The sequence below is a fragment of the Papaver somniferum genome, unplaced genomic scaffold, assembly GCF_003573695.1.
Source record: "Papaver somniferum cultivar HN1 unplaced genomic scaffold, ASM357369v1 unplaced-scaffold_135, whole genome shotgun sequence".
Lineage (NCBI taxonomy): Eukaryota > Viridiplantae > Streptophyta > Magnoliopsida > Ranunculales > Papaveraceae > Papaver > Papaver somniferum.
Window position 1 is genome coordinate 6,254,000 of NW_020622713.1, and position 10,992 is coordinate 6,264,991.

The following is a 10,992-nucleotide window of genomic DNA, read 5'->3' on the forward strand; positions in this document are numbered from 1 at the left end:
AAAAATATGTTAGAAGAATAAAATAATGAATATCGAAGAGAACAAAATACGTAGCCGACTCGCTAACTAAGACATGTTCTAAATCTTTTATACGAGTCTGACTATAATAAACCTATTAACATACAAATTATTTATAAACTCAATCAAATGTCAAATAACTTTTAACCTTGTTTAGTCTATCATCAGTAGAAACTCAAAATAATTTTCATATGAAGACCCTTATTTACTAAGAAAAAAAGAAGAAAAAAAAAAACATTTACAAACATACAGAAGTAACCAAGAGAATTGAGGCCCAATAGGCCCACATATACCTAGCTCAGAACTTTCGTTGTCTCTCAGTCACTTTCTCAATGGCTTCGTCTTCATCGTCATTCGTCATTTGTTTGTATCTGAAAGAAGGGGTATACCCGGAGCTCCATCTGTATCTGATTTTCAAACATATTTAACACAATCAGGTCTTGATGTCACGTCTTCCTCAGCATTTCTTCAAGAAAGGTTAGTTACATCTTTTTTCACTCTCTTTTGGGTCTTGATTTAGGTTTTTTTTTTTTTTTTTTTGAAGCATTTTTAGGTATTTCTTATTGTGTGGCTTTATTTCAAATTTGATCATAATGTTGAGTTTTATAGAGGTTTTCGAAAATGGGTTTTGTTTATATCGGGTTGTAGTATAATAAAACATGATTCTTCAGCTAAAATCTTCGAACTTCTTGTATTTATGAGACCTTACCGTTGCTGTGGGCATCTTACTAGTAAATAGTGTAATTCTGCTTCTCATTGAGTCTACTTCGCAGGTTTTATTTTATAATGGCTTCTCAGGCCGTGATTTGTGTTTTATTCATTTTTTTCCTATTAACTTACATAACCTTTTTGAATCATAATTCTCAGTAAGACATCAAAGAGGAAGACGGTGATTATATTGAAAGGGTTCCGTGGCACCAGCCGAACCTAATGGCTGAAGATGCTTTAAACAGCAATAAGTCTACACAGCCATCTGTTAGACTCTAAACATTGCCTTACATTGGAATGAAACCGAATTCTTTATAAAATGGAAGGGGCAGCTGTATTTACACTGCCAGTGGAAATCATTTTCAGATCTTCAAAATGTAAGGCATTCAATTTCTATATATCTATAATGCCTTTAAAAATTGATGACGTTCCTCATTCGTAACCTCTCATGGTCTTTGAGGGTGATAGTAGGACCATCCTTTTTACTTCTCTGAGTGTCTAAAATCAATTTACTCTGATGAATCTGCAGCTTAGTGGGTTCAAAAAGGTCGTGAACTACACCAAAAGAGTGATGGAGGAAAGGAGATGTAGAATGACCCTGTCTCGAGAAGTGGTAATAAGTGACTTGGTTGCTTCTCAATATCTCTAGCAGATGTAGTAGTAGGTCGTTTGCCAATTGCACACTTTGGTTTCAAATCAAGTTACTAGATGAGCCTTATGCTCTCTATCATATTTTGACTTTGTTGTTGCTAGCGCCTTAAGTATACTGGTCCAAGATTGGGTTGGCTGCTCTTTGGAACCCTAATGGATGATAAATTTTTTGGTTTTGCATTCATGTATATGTTTTACATGCCGGTTACTAGTTTGCTTTGGATTACATCCGTTAAATGATCGTGCAACCCTTCTTTGTAGGAGTTGGTTGCTAACGATCCCCTGTTTTGTCCCAGTAGTATGTGAGTTCTTTTTATGGTTTGTACTTCAAATCTAAACTGTGACATCTAAGAAATTAATAAATCTAGATTGTGTATTCTATTCAAAACCTATTTTGGGTATCTGTGCAAGCATGCAGAGGCTGTATTACATCGTTTATCATTATTATGTGCAAATACACTGAAGCATCTGCATGTGTGGGCATGCATGTTTCATGTGTTAACATGGCAAAAAATAAAAAAATTAGTGGAGTTTCTTTATTAAGAGCCCATGAGGTTACACTAACCTTTTCTATGGTTGGTAGTTTGATATCTTTACTAGCTGAGTGTCTTCATTTAGTTTATTGGTTTGAGACCCGATTTGTCAGTGTTAAGGTTGGATTAAGGGGTGAACATTTGAACTTGGCGCGTGTCTAATATATTAGACACATATTCACCTTTTCTACTCTATTGGTTGCGACCTCTTTCATTCTATCTTAAAAAAAATTTAGCCTTTTATCTTCTTCCTTTCTTTCTTTTCTGGATTATGCAAAGTACTTTTAGCTGTAGATGCGGGGTTGTGTTTTTATAAGCTGAAGTTTCCTTTCTGGCTCATGTAAAAGTTGGCACAGTCGTTGCTCATTTTTATGTATTATGTTATTTAGGTTGAGGTCCATGATGTGGGCAAGGAAATGGAGTTAGATTATAGCAAGCAATATAGTCAGGTTTGTTTTTCTCCCTCTTTTTTGGTGCCTAGTGTTCTGTTACCATCTTATGGTTCTTATCTAATTTTATGATTTTTTATCAAAACGGAATTACCAGGTTGAACGGATATTTGTTGATGTGATCAAGGTGGTTCAGATGACATGACTCCAGAAAGGGACATAGATATTGCATTTGCTCAGGATGTTATTGATGAGTACAAGGCCAGGGAGGCTGTGATGACCCCCCAAGGAAAAATGGTGGACTTCTAGCAGAAAAAAAGCAGAGGTACATTCCATGTTATCTTATGTCTCTCCACATCAATATCAATAGATTGCAATCATGTAAGAATCCTGTTTTCGAGTTTGCAACAGCATGTGAATAAGTGTAAAACCTGGAAATGTGGAGAACGCAATAAAATGTAGAGTAGCCTTTTGCTAGTACACGTTAAAACCAGAAACGACCTGACTGGCTGAAAGGAAGAAAACTTTATGATTATCAGCTTTAGGGGTTGAATTATCTTGTTAATAGGTCTCCCCCTACTTTTTCTTTCCGCTGTTTATCTTCTTTTAAGGTCAATACTGCATATTTGCTCAACTATATTGGCTGATATGTCTGTTATTGTTGTTGTGCTAATAATGACTTGGTCGAAGCATAGTTGGAGAAATGATACAAATGTTATTCTGGCTGATGAAATGGACATGGTAAATCTGTTCAGTCTGTCTCAATGCTGGGATTTCTACAGATTTGCTGCTCATTTTGTTTTTTTTTGCTACTAATATCCTGATTGCGCTTTTTAAACTTCTTATATAAACAGTTACTGCTATTTGCAGAATGCCTAACAAATTCATGGCTCATTTCTTGCCGTTGCACCATTGTCAACTATGTCCAACTGGGCAAAAGATTCTAAGAAGTGGCTTCCTGAAATGAACATTGTTGTATACATTGGAAATCGTTCTAGTCGAGTGGTGAGACATGTTATGCACGTTTACAATGGGATGGTTGGGTTTCCAATGCATCAATCTGATTATGTTAAGAAGCTTAGCTCTGCCTGGAGCATATTTCTTTCACACTGGTAGATCTTAAATACATATATATCAAAGCATGTGCTTAATTACGTCTCCAACTATATAATATTATACAGATTGCGATGCATGTATTAAAATCACAAATTTCATCTCAAAAACTATGTATTTTCAAGATCGTGTTCACCTTTGATAAGTGAGAAGCAACTTTATATCTTAGACATCGTTTGTAAGTTTTTCGCCAGGAATGCCGTCTGACTTTCGCATCTTAGCATGGAAATTTTACCTCTCCCACTACAAAACTAAATGTATTGCTATAGTGTGGAACTGGGCATTAGGAGTTTAATATGAAAGAGGAACTCAAGCAAGTAGAGGGGTGAAAGCGGTTGTTGTTTCAGTGTAAATAGGAAAAGGCTTTATTTTTGCTGTATGGTTGTTGAAATCCGTAAGTTTGCTCACTTTCTTGTAATTATACAGGAAACTATAAGAAAATGTCTAGATGTGGTTAGAAACAAGGTACAATTTTTTTCAAGAGGGAGAGCAAATTGAACTTAGACTTTTAGGTTGTTCATATCTCTGGGTAAATGGTGACAATTCTAAGTTTGGAAATTTTTTTGGAAGTTTAATTTGTTTTACTGATGTCAAAAACAATCTAAGTGTTCAATTTGTTTGATGTTATGATTGTTTGTTATGATCACTTCGATTAGCTATATCTTAAATCACGTCTCGAGCTTATAAATGAACATCAGTGGTCTTCATTCCGAGTTCCGGCATGTTATAAGGATGGCTAGACCTTGTTAACGTTTCTTGCTTGTTTGGGTATTTAGAACAGATTTTAAACACCTTTGCTTTATTATTGTTACTGCCATACAATTTAATTGCCACATTAAATGAAATGTTTTTATAAAATATTTCTTATTTTGACGGTTTGACCTGACCTAAATATATGCCGGACTCCAAATTCTGTACATCCGTTGGACATGAACCTTTGGATAATTGATGAATTTAAATACCAAGAATAGAAAGGGACTAAAGATAAAAATGACTGGACTGAAGTTGGATAAGAGTCATAAGACAAGTTATTACACACGCCAAGTCATTCATTTCTAATTTCCCTTCATCTTTCTACTGCTCTTGCTAACCATAATCCATTCTGGCAGGAACTTCTTTATAGGGATAAAGAAGCAAAAGTTTTCTTATACTTTTGTGGTAACTGCAGGGCCTTGCTTCATTGCCTTGACCCTGTGAAGTTCAAGCAAAGGATGACTTTTCTGAGAAGAACAAGAACCCGAGCTGTTTTAATGAACTTGAGGTATGTCTTTGCTGTTGCTTATATGGATTCACTTCTTCCACCTGATTCCTATTTCTTCGGATCCATCTGATCTCCTCTCAATCTTGCAATTTTTGTTGTTCTTTTTAGCTTGCAAATCTGCATAAGGAACTGAGGCGGCACATTCTGCAAAGAGTTATTAAGGATGTTGAGAAGTCCTTGTCTCCGAAATTTGAACGTGAACAGAGGAGTGGGAATCAGGTGAGGACTGTTTTTGAGGCAAAATGGCCCGAATATATTTTCAGTTCAAACAGGATAAAGTTAGTGTTACTGTGTTATCTTTTAAGGTTTGGGCGTCTATGTATAGCTATTTAGTAGATGTTTATTTTTTACAACCATGTTTTTAGGTGTTCTGGGAACATAACGTATTGGTAATGATTGTAAAACATTTTGAGGTTCCATGAAGTTGTGCCTTTTTACCCATAAAATATGGGTCCAGGCCTTAGTATAATCAGTAAAAAATATGACTTCATTCCTCAGTCTCGATAAGACAATACCTTCAGGATGACAAATATAGAATATTCTGGAGTACCGTCATTATCTCTTGTATAATGTGCTATACCTTCTAGATATGAAATGTCTGCTGTAGGCAGTTCAGTTAGAATCGGTAAAGTTTGTTAATAATATTTCTGCTCGAAAGATACCTTACCAAAATGACGCGTTTTGCGTTGTAGTCTGTAGATCACTTACAGACCTAGATTAAAGTGATATTATGTGAGATAACTGAAGTCAGTTTGTAATATTTCGGCTCAAGTGGCTTTTTTGTTTGGATGTAATATAGTGCTTTCTATTTGACTGTAGCCTTACCCTACTTTTTTAGCTTCATGCCATAGATCATTTACTCATAGACCTAGATTCTAGGCTTTGATTGACACTTTCCAACCTTAGTTCCCCGTATGCATATCGCGGGGAGTACTGCTGAGTGTTTCAGCGATTTGATATATAATCTGAGAAGTATAAGCTGAACTGGATGATGGTGCTGTGCAAGTCTACAAATTTTAACACATATTCTAACGGAAGATATACCTATTGACCAAATTTAATGTGGATATGCAATTCATGATGCCACCTGAATTGTATGGCGCTCTGAAGTAAGTGTGAAAAAGTAACAATGGCGTGGGTCAATGTTAGGAACATTTTGGTGTAGAGTGTAGGAAATAGGATAGGATGTCTATATCCAGGCTAACATTGAAGTAGGACTGTAATAGGCAGTCACGTGTCTTCTCAATCTCTTTCTTTTCTTTATTCTGCCATTTCTCAAGCTTTAGCAGTTAGCAGAATATATTAAACTTTAGCAGCTAGCAGAACTGTAGCCCTTTGCGCGTGTCCGACATAAGTACCAATGTCAATACATGCCAACACAACAAAAAGTTTGAAAAACAATGTCATGAGATGAAACTTCTTGCTCAGCAGCGGGAACATCAGGTGCTTAATTTACTTTCAGTTCTCTCACATCTCATATGGGCTAGATATTAGTATATGTAGTAGCTCACAGTGCAACTACTGAATTGCTGCAGAGTATGTGTAGAGTCTGCAGACACTGTCAAATCATAGTGAAAGCTAAGTGGCTAATTGAAACTTGAAATGTGATTCGGTTGATTTGAACCATCATTTTATTTGACTTGAAAAGCACAATAAAGGCCTGCTTGTCTAATAATTTTGATGTGTGTTTTATCTCGACACTTTAACTAGAGAAGACTTTAAAGTAATCTTACTGCTTCTTGCTGTTTTTATGAAGTAAACTGGCTTTTTTGCACAACTGATCATGTTTCTTTTTCTCTTTGATAACCAGGCAAAAGTTCCTGACATTGAGAAGTTTTTGGATAAAGTTGCTACTTTGCAAGCTAAGAAGGGTACTGACGAGGTTCGTTATTCATATTTCCGTGCATGCTTTTGATACAATGGACTCTTGTTCGATTTTTAAATTTGAATTTAATGTGCATCTTCTTGATTAATTGCAATTTCAGCTAGTCAATATTTGTTTTATATCTCTACTCTAGGGATTCATTAACACCGAGGGATCTGCGTAATTTTTTTTCTTTCTGATCAATGCATCAGCATTGAATTAGTTTTTTTTAAAGTAGAGGTGCTTCTGGTTTTCTTTACTTTTTTCAGTGTACATTTTATGTTCATTCAGAGTAGAGATAGCAAAACAAGGCTGACTGTAAATGCTTGACCCAGGCTCATCCAGCCTTTATTTTGATCAAGCAGGGGTTTTTGAGTCTCGGCCAACACGAGTCCATCATCCTGGTCCCTTAATTATTTATTTCTTGTTATCTTATCTATATCATCCCAAATGGCAATGGGTAAATTGTGAGTTCCCCCTTTACGTCTTAAGAGTGAGGCTTGGGCTCATACCGCTTATTGTTTTAGTCCTGGCTCATCCCAGCTTATTCTCAGCGATAATCTTAAAATCTGTCATTGTCAGTTTTTGAAAATGTGTTTCAGATGAACTACGGATAAATAATGATGATACTCTGGACCACTCCTGGGCATCTGTTATCAAAAAGACAGTTATCAGTGCTGCCTTCTTTTATGAACTTTCTAACTGGGTTTGATAAGAGTATATGTTTACTGCATTACCATGGGACCCACATCCTTTTACTGGATGTTCAAATATGAAATTTTCATGAACAACTTGAGTTCCTGCTTTTTTAATAACGTGGAGCCACCACCATCTGCTTCTTCAGAGCTGAATGACTACTATTTGTTCTATGTTTGGTGCTTCCATAGAACGTGAAGGCTCCCCCTGCATAATTGATACTTTTTCTTCGTACTATTGTTTCACGGTTTTTCCTCATGCTACCTGGTTGCAGGGACTAATTAGCCGATTTCAAAGTTTCGGAAGGCATAATTTCACGGGTCCACATCGAGGAGTCAGACTCCACATGTCTATGGTTGAGAGCAGATGTCGTGCTGGAATACACAAGTTAAGAGGTTCGTTTATTGAGAATTTGCATATCAACAATAGTGCTTTTTTCTTTAGTAGTACTGCAGGACCAGTATACAGGGTAAACACACGAAGCTGTTCTTTTTGACGAAATGTACTCTTATGGACCCTTGGACACTTAAAAGTTAGCGTGTCCTCGTGGAAACATCCTCGCAAGAACTTGGCTTTAGTTTGTGTCTTATGGAAAACGATTTAAGAGAAATGTTAGTGCCCTGTGATGGTTATGTCAAAGGGTTAATTAGATATTCATATTTCTGTGTACCGTAATCAGTATTGCGTGGAAGAGAATGAGAACTGTTGATTCACATTGCTCAGTTTTTCGCTGGATAATCCTATTCCGGAAAACATGGGTTGGGAATATAAGTGATTTTTATGGCAATGTTCAGTACTGAGCTGAAAGGCATGGAATGTAATGAAACTATTAGTAAAACTGGAACGAAAAAAAGAAAAAAAAAGTGTTTCTGGTTTTAGGTAACAGTTACAGTTGCGATAGTAAAACCACATAAGGGAGCACCCCACGTGATTCGATTAATCAATATAATTCTTTTAACCTTTAAATTTGCTGAGTATCGTGAACTTCATAACACTGGTCATATACAATCACCTGTCTTATCTCAGAATTTCGATCCACTGAGTATTGATGTCAATGGAAATCAATGAATACTAACTTCTAAGGTAATTTTATGCAGGCCCAGTGCTCTTGTACAAGAGAACCTTGATAATGCTAACACTAGCATAGAGGTCCTTATTGCTGATCTACAATTCTTAAGGGACCAAGTGACGATAATACAGGTGTATCTGTAACTTCCAACTCCGTCTATCCTATTTTATTTGAGTTCTTCGCTAATCATCAGTGCTGCTGCACCAGGTCACTGTCACTCGGGTATACAGCTGGGATGTTCACCGGCGCAGAATGAAGCAAGTTACTGCAACTGCTGTGACAGACTTGCAAAGGCTTTCTATTATCGCATGGCTTTTTCTTAGTTACCCTAGTCAGGGTATGTTGCTCAATTAGCAGTTCTTATCTTCTTCTTTTTTCTGCGTGGTCAAGGGGGTGGTTATGATAGTTCCCCATGGGAATGCATATTTGATTTTCAACAGTTCTGATGTACTTTTAAACTTAGTTTTTGCGTCCTCAGTGTTGTTGATTTTCCGTGACAGTGATTAATATTGATGTCCTAATTTTTGTAGAGCACAACAGCCATGTGGTGATGTCATACTACTTAGCTGTTGGCACGTATTATTGATAGATGAGTAGCAGTATTCTAACGGTGTTCGGATGCCAACTATGATCAATTTTCAGGGAATGGACCGTATACCATTATTTTTACACGTCCTTGTAAACTGGTTAGGGAATACAAGTTATCTTATTTACCTATGCACATATGCAAGTCCTTTGCTAATAGGAAGATGGGTACTTTTCTCTTTCTCAGGGGGTCTCCTGCATTTGGGGGTCCTGGTTTTGGTCTCCAACTTCTGATGCAAATGCACACCGCTTCAGTGGTCAGTTGGTTACTAGAAGTGGTGTTGCACCAGTTCTATCTGCCATAGTTTAGCATTTAATTTCTTAGTAAATTCCCAACAGTTGAATTTTGGAGCTTGCCAGACCCTTCTGAAATTTCCATCTTCTTTTACAGTGTGGCCCCATGGGAGGATTTGGTGGTCCTTAAAATGGTTCTTTTCCAGCACTTGCACCTTTTCAGTCTCCAATCCCTCAACAGGTATGTTCCTTTTTTTGCAGTATCCTATTTTATCTTTTCAAAACATCATTAAACCGTATATTGATCGGTACACTTCCAGAACATGCCTGTATCGTCTCGCACATACATCAACACAGCAAGGCCAGTTACAGACTTCCAATTTTTCGATTTGACCCTCCCTTAAGCAGGCATTTCCATTGCAGCTTTCATCTGGCTCAGTAGGTCAAGTGCCAGTTTCCCAGCCTCAGGTCCAGCAGACTGCCTCTGTTGCTCCACAGCTGATGCCTCCAAATTTGCAACAAGGTGTCTTTGGGCCTTTGTGGTTTTCATCAGCAGCAGCAACAATTGCATCAGCCTCCACATCAGTCGCCTTGTCAGCTAGCACAGGTCCTGTTTCAACAAATGTTTACAACTAGCTTTCCGTCATCACAACAAGCAATATCTCAGCTACAGCAAAAGCTGCATGTGGTGTGTTTAAAGTGTGAATTTAAGCATTGCTGCCGGTCGAGTTTTAAGTGTGAATTTAAAGCAAGATTTATTTTGTTGTTTAAAACCGAAAACAGTCTGATCGATTAGAAATGAAGTAACAGTTTGTCACTTGATCTAGGTCTTGACATGTTAGACGGATACAACAGTTAAACTATCATGAAAAGCAGTTCGATGTCCATTTTAATGGCAATTGTGAAAACTCTTAATCACTCGTTTCTCTGTGTTTTATGATATGCTAACCTTCAATTCTGAAAAACAGGTATTATCACAATTTTCATTATCGCTTAAAAATAGAAGGTTATTATTGGGGCACCACATTCCATTAAAGGGTCGTCACCTAATAGGACAAAAACGGGTCACCTATAAGTAATATCAAAAACCCCTTATCTCAAATAATTTTGTAATGACTAAACAACCCTTATTTAGTTAATTTTAATTTAATTTAATTAGATAAAAATTAAATTAACGAATTTTGTTGTATACTTGGTGAATTCTAGGACAAAGTTTTTGTGTGAAGAAAAACTGACCGTAAAATAAACTTCTACGGTTGAAAATAATCCAAACCTGGACGTAAAATCACTTCTACGGTTGGAAATAATCCAAACCTAGACGTAAAATCAGATTCTACGGTTGGAATTAAAAGGAACCTGGACGTAAAATGAGCTTCTACGGTTGGAACTAATTCAAACCTAGACGTAAAACTACATGTAAATAAAATTCTACGGCTGGAATTAATCCAAACCTGGACGTAAAATCACTTATACCGTTGGAACTTATAGAAAACTGGACGTAAAATTGGATTCTACGGTTTGAATTAAAAGAAACCTGGACGCAAAATGAGTTTCTACGGTTGGAACTAATCCAAACCTGGACGTAAAATTACATGCAAATAAAATTATACGATTGGAATTAAAAGAAACCTGGACGTAAAATCACTTCTAGTTAAAGGGTAATCTAGACATTTTGTATATGTGTTAGGATATCCCATAATCATTTTTTTGGACATTAAGAATCCAAGTAAAGCCCATTTATTGGAATGTGACGCCCAATAATAGCCTTCTAAAAATAAGCCAAATTGAAAAAAATGTAAAAAAATTACTTTTCCTGAAATGGCGGGCAAAATTAACTTCTCAATGAAAAATAAATTGTAATGGCGGGCAAA

At 36.6% G+C, this 10,992-nt stretch overlaps 1 long non-coding RNA gene across 9 annotated transcripts; it reads left to right on the forward strand.

Moving 5' to 3' along the window:
* Positions 1 to 352: 352 nt before the first annotated feature.
* LOC113334191 lies at positions 353 to 10,036 on the forward strand. 9 transcript variants are annotated; one of them, XR_003352622.1, is made up of 16 exons: positions 353 to 495; positions 886 to 1,103; positions 1,256 to 1,339; positions 2,300 to 2,359; positions 2,457 to 2,624; positions 3,170 to 3,304; positions 4,581 to 4,673; positions 4,782 to 4,892; positions 6,484 to 6,555; positions 7,508 to 7,628; positions 8,331 to 8,433; positions 8,510 to 8,639; positions 8,833 to 8,988; positions 9,075 to 9,144; positions 9,279 to 9,362; positions 9,442 to 10,036. It is a non-coding gene; the product is annotated as an uncharacterized LOC113334191 (long non-coding RNA). The 9 variants fall into 9 exon arrangements; XR_003352620.1 differs by having other exon boundaries at positions 3,170 to 3,411; positions 8,833 to 9,144; XR_003352619.1 differs by having other exon boundaries at positions 8,833 to 9,144.
* Positions 10,037 to 10,992: the final 956 nt, after the last annotated feature.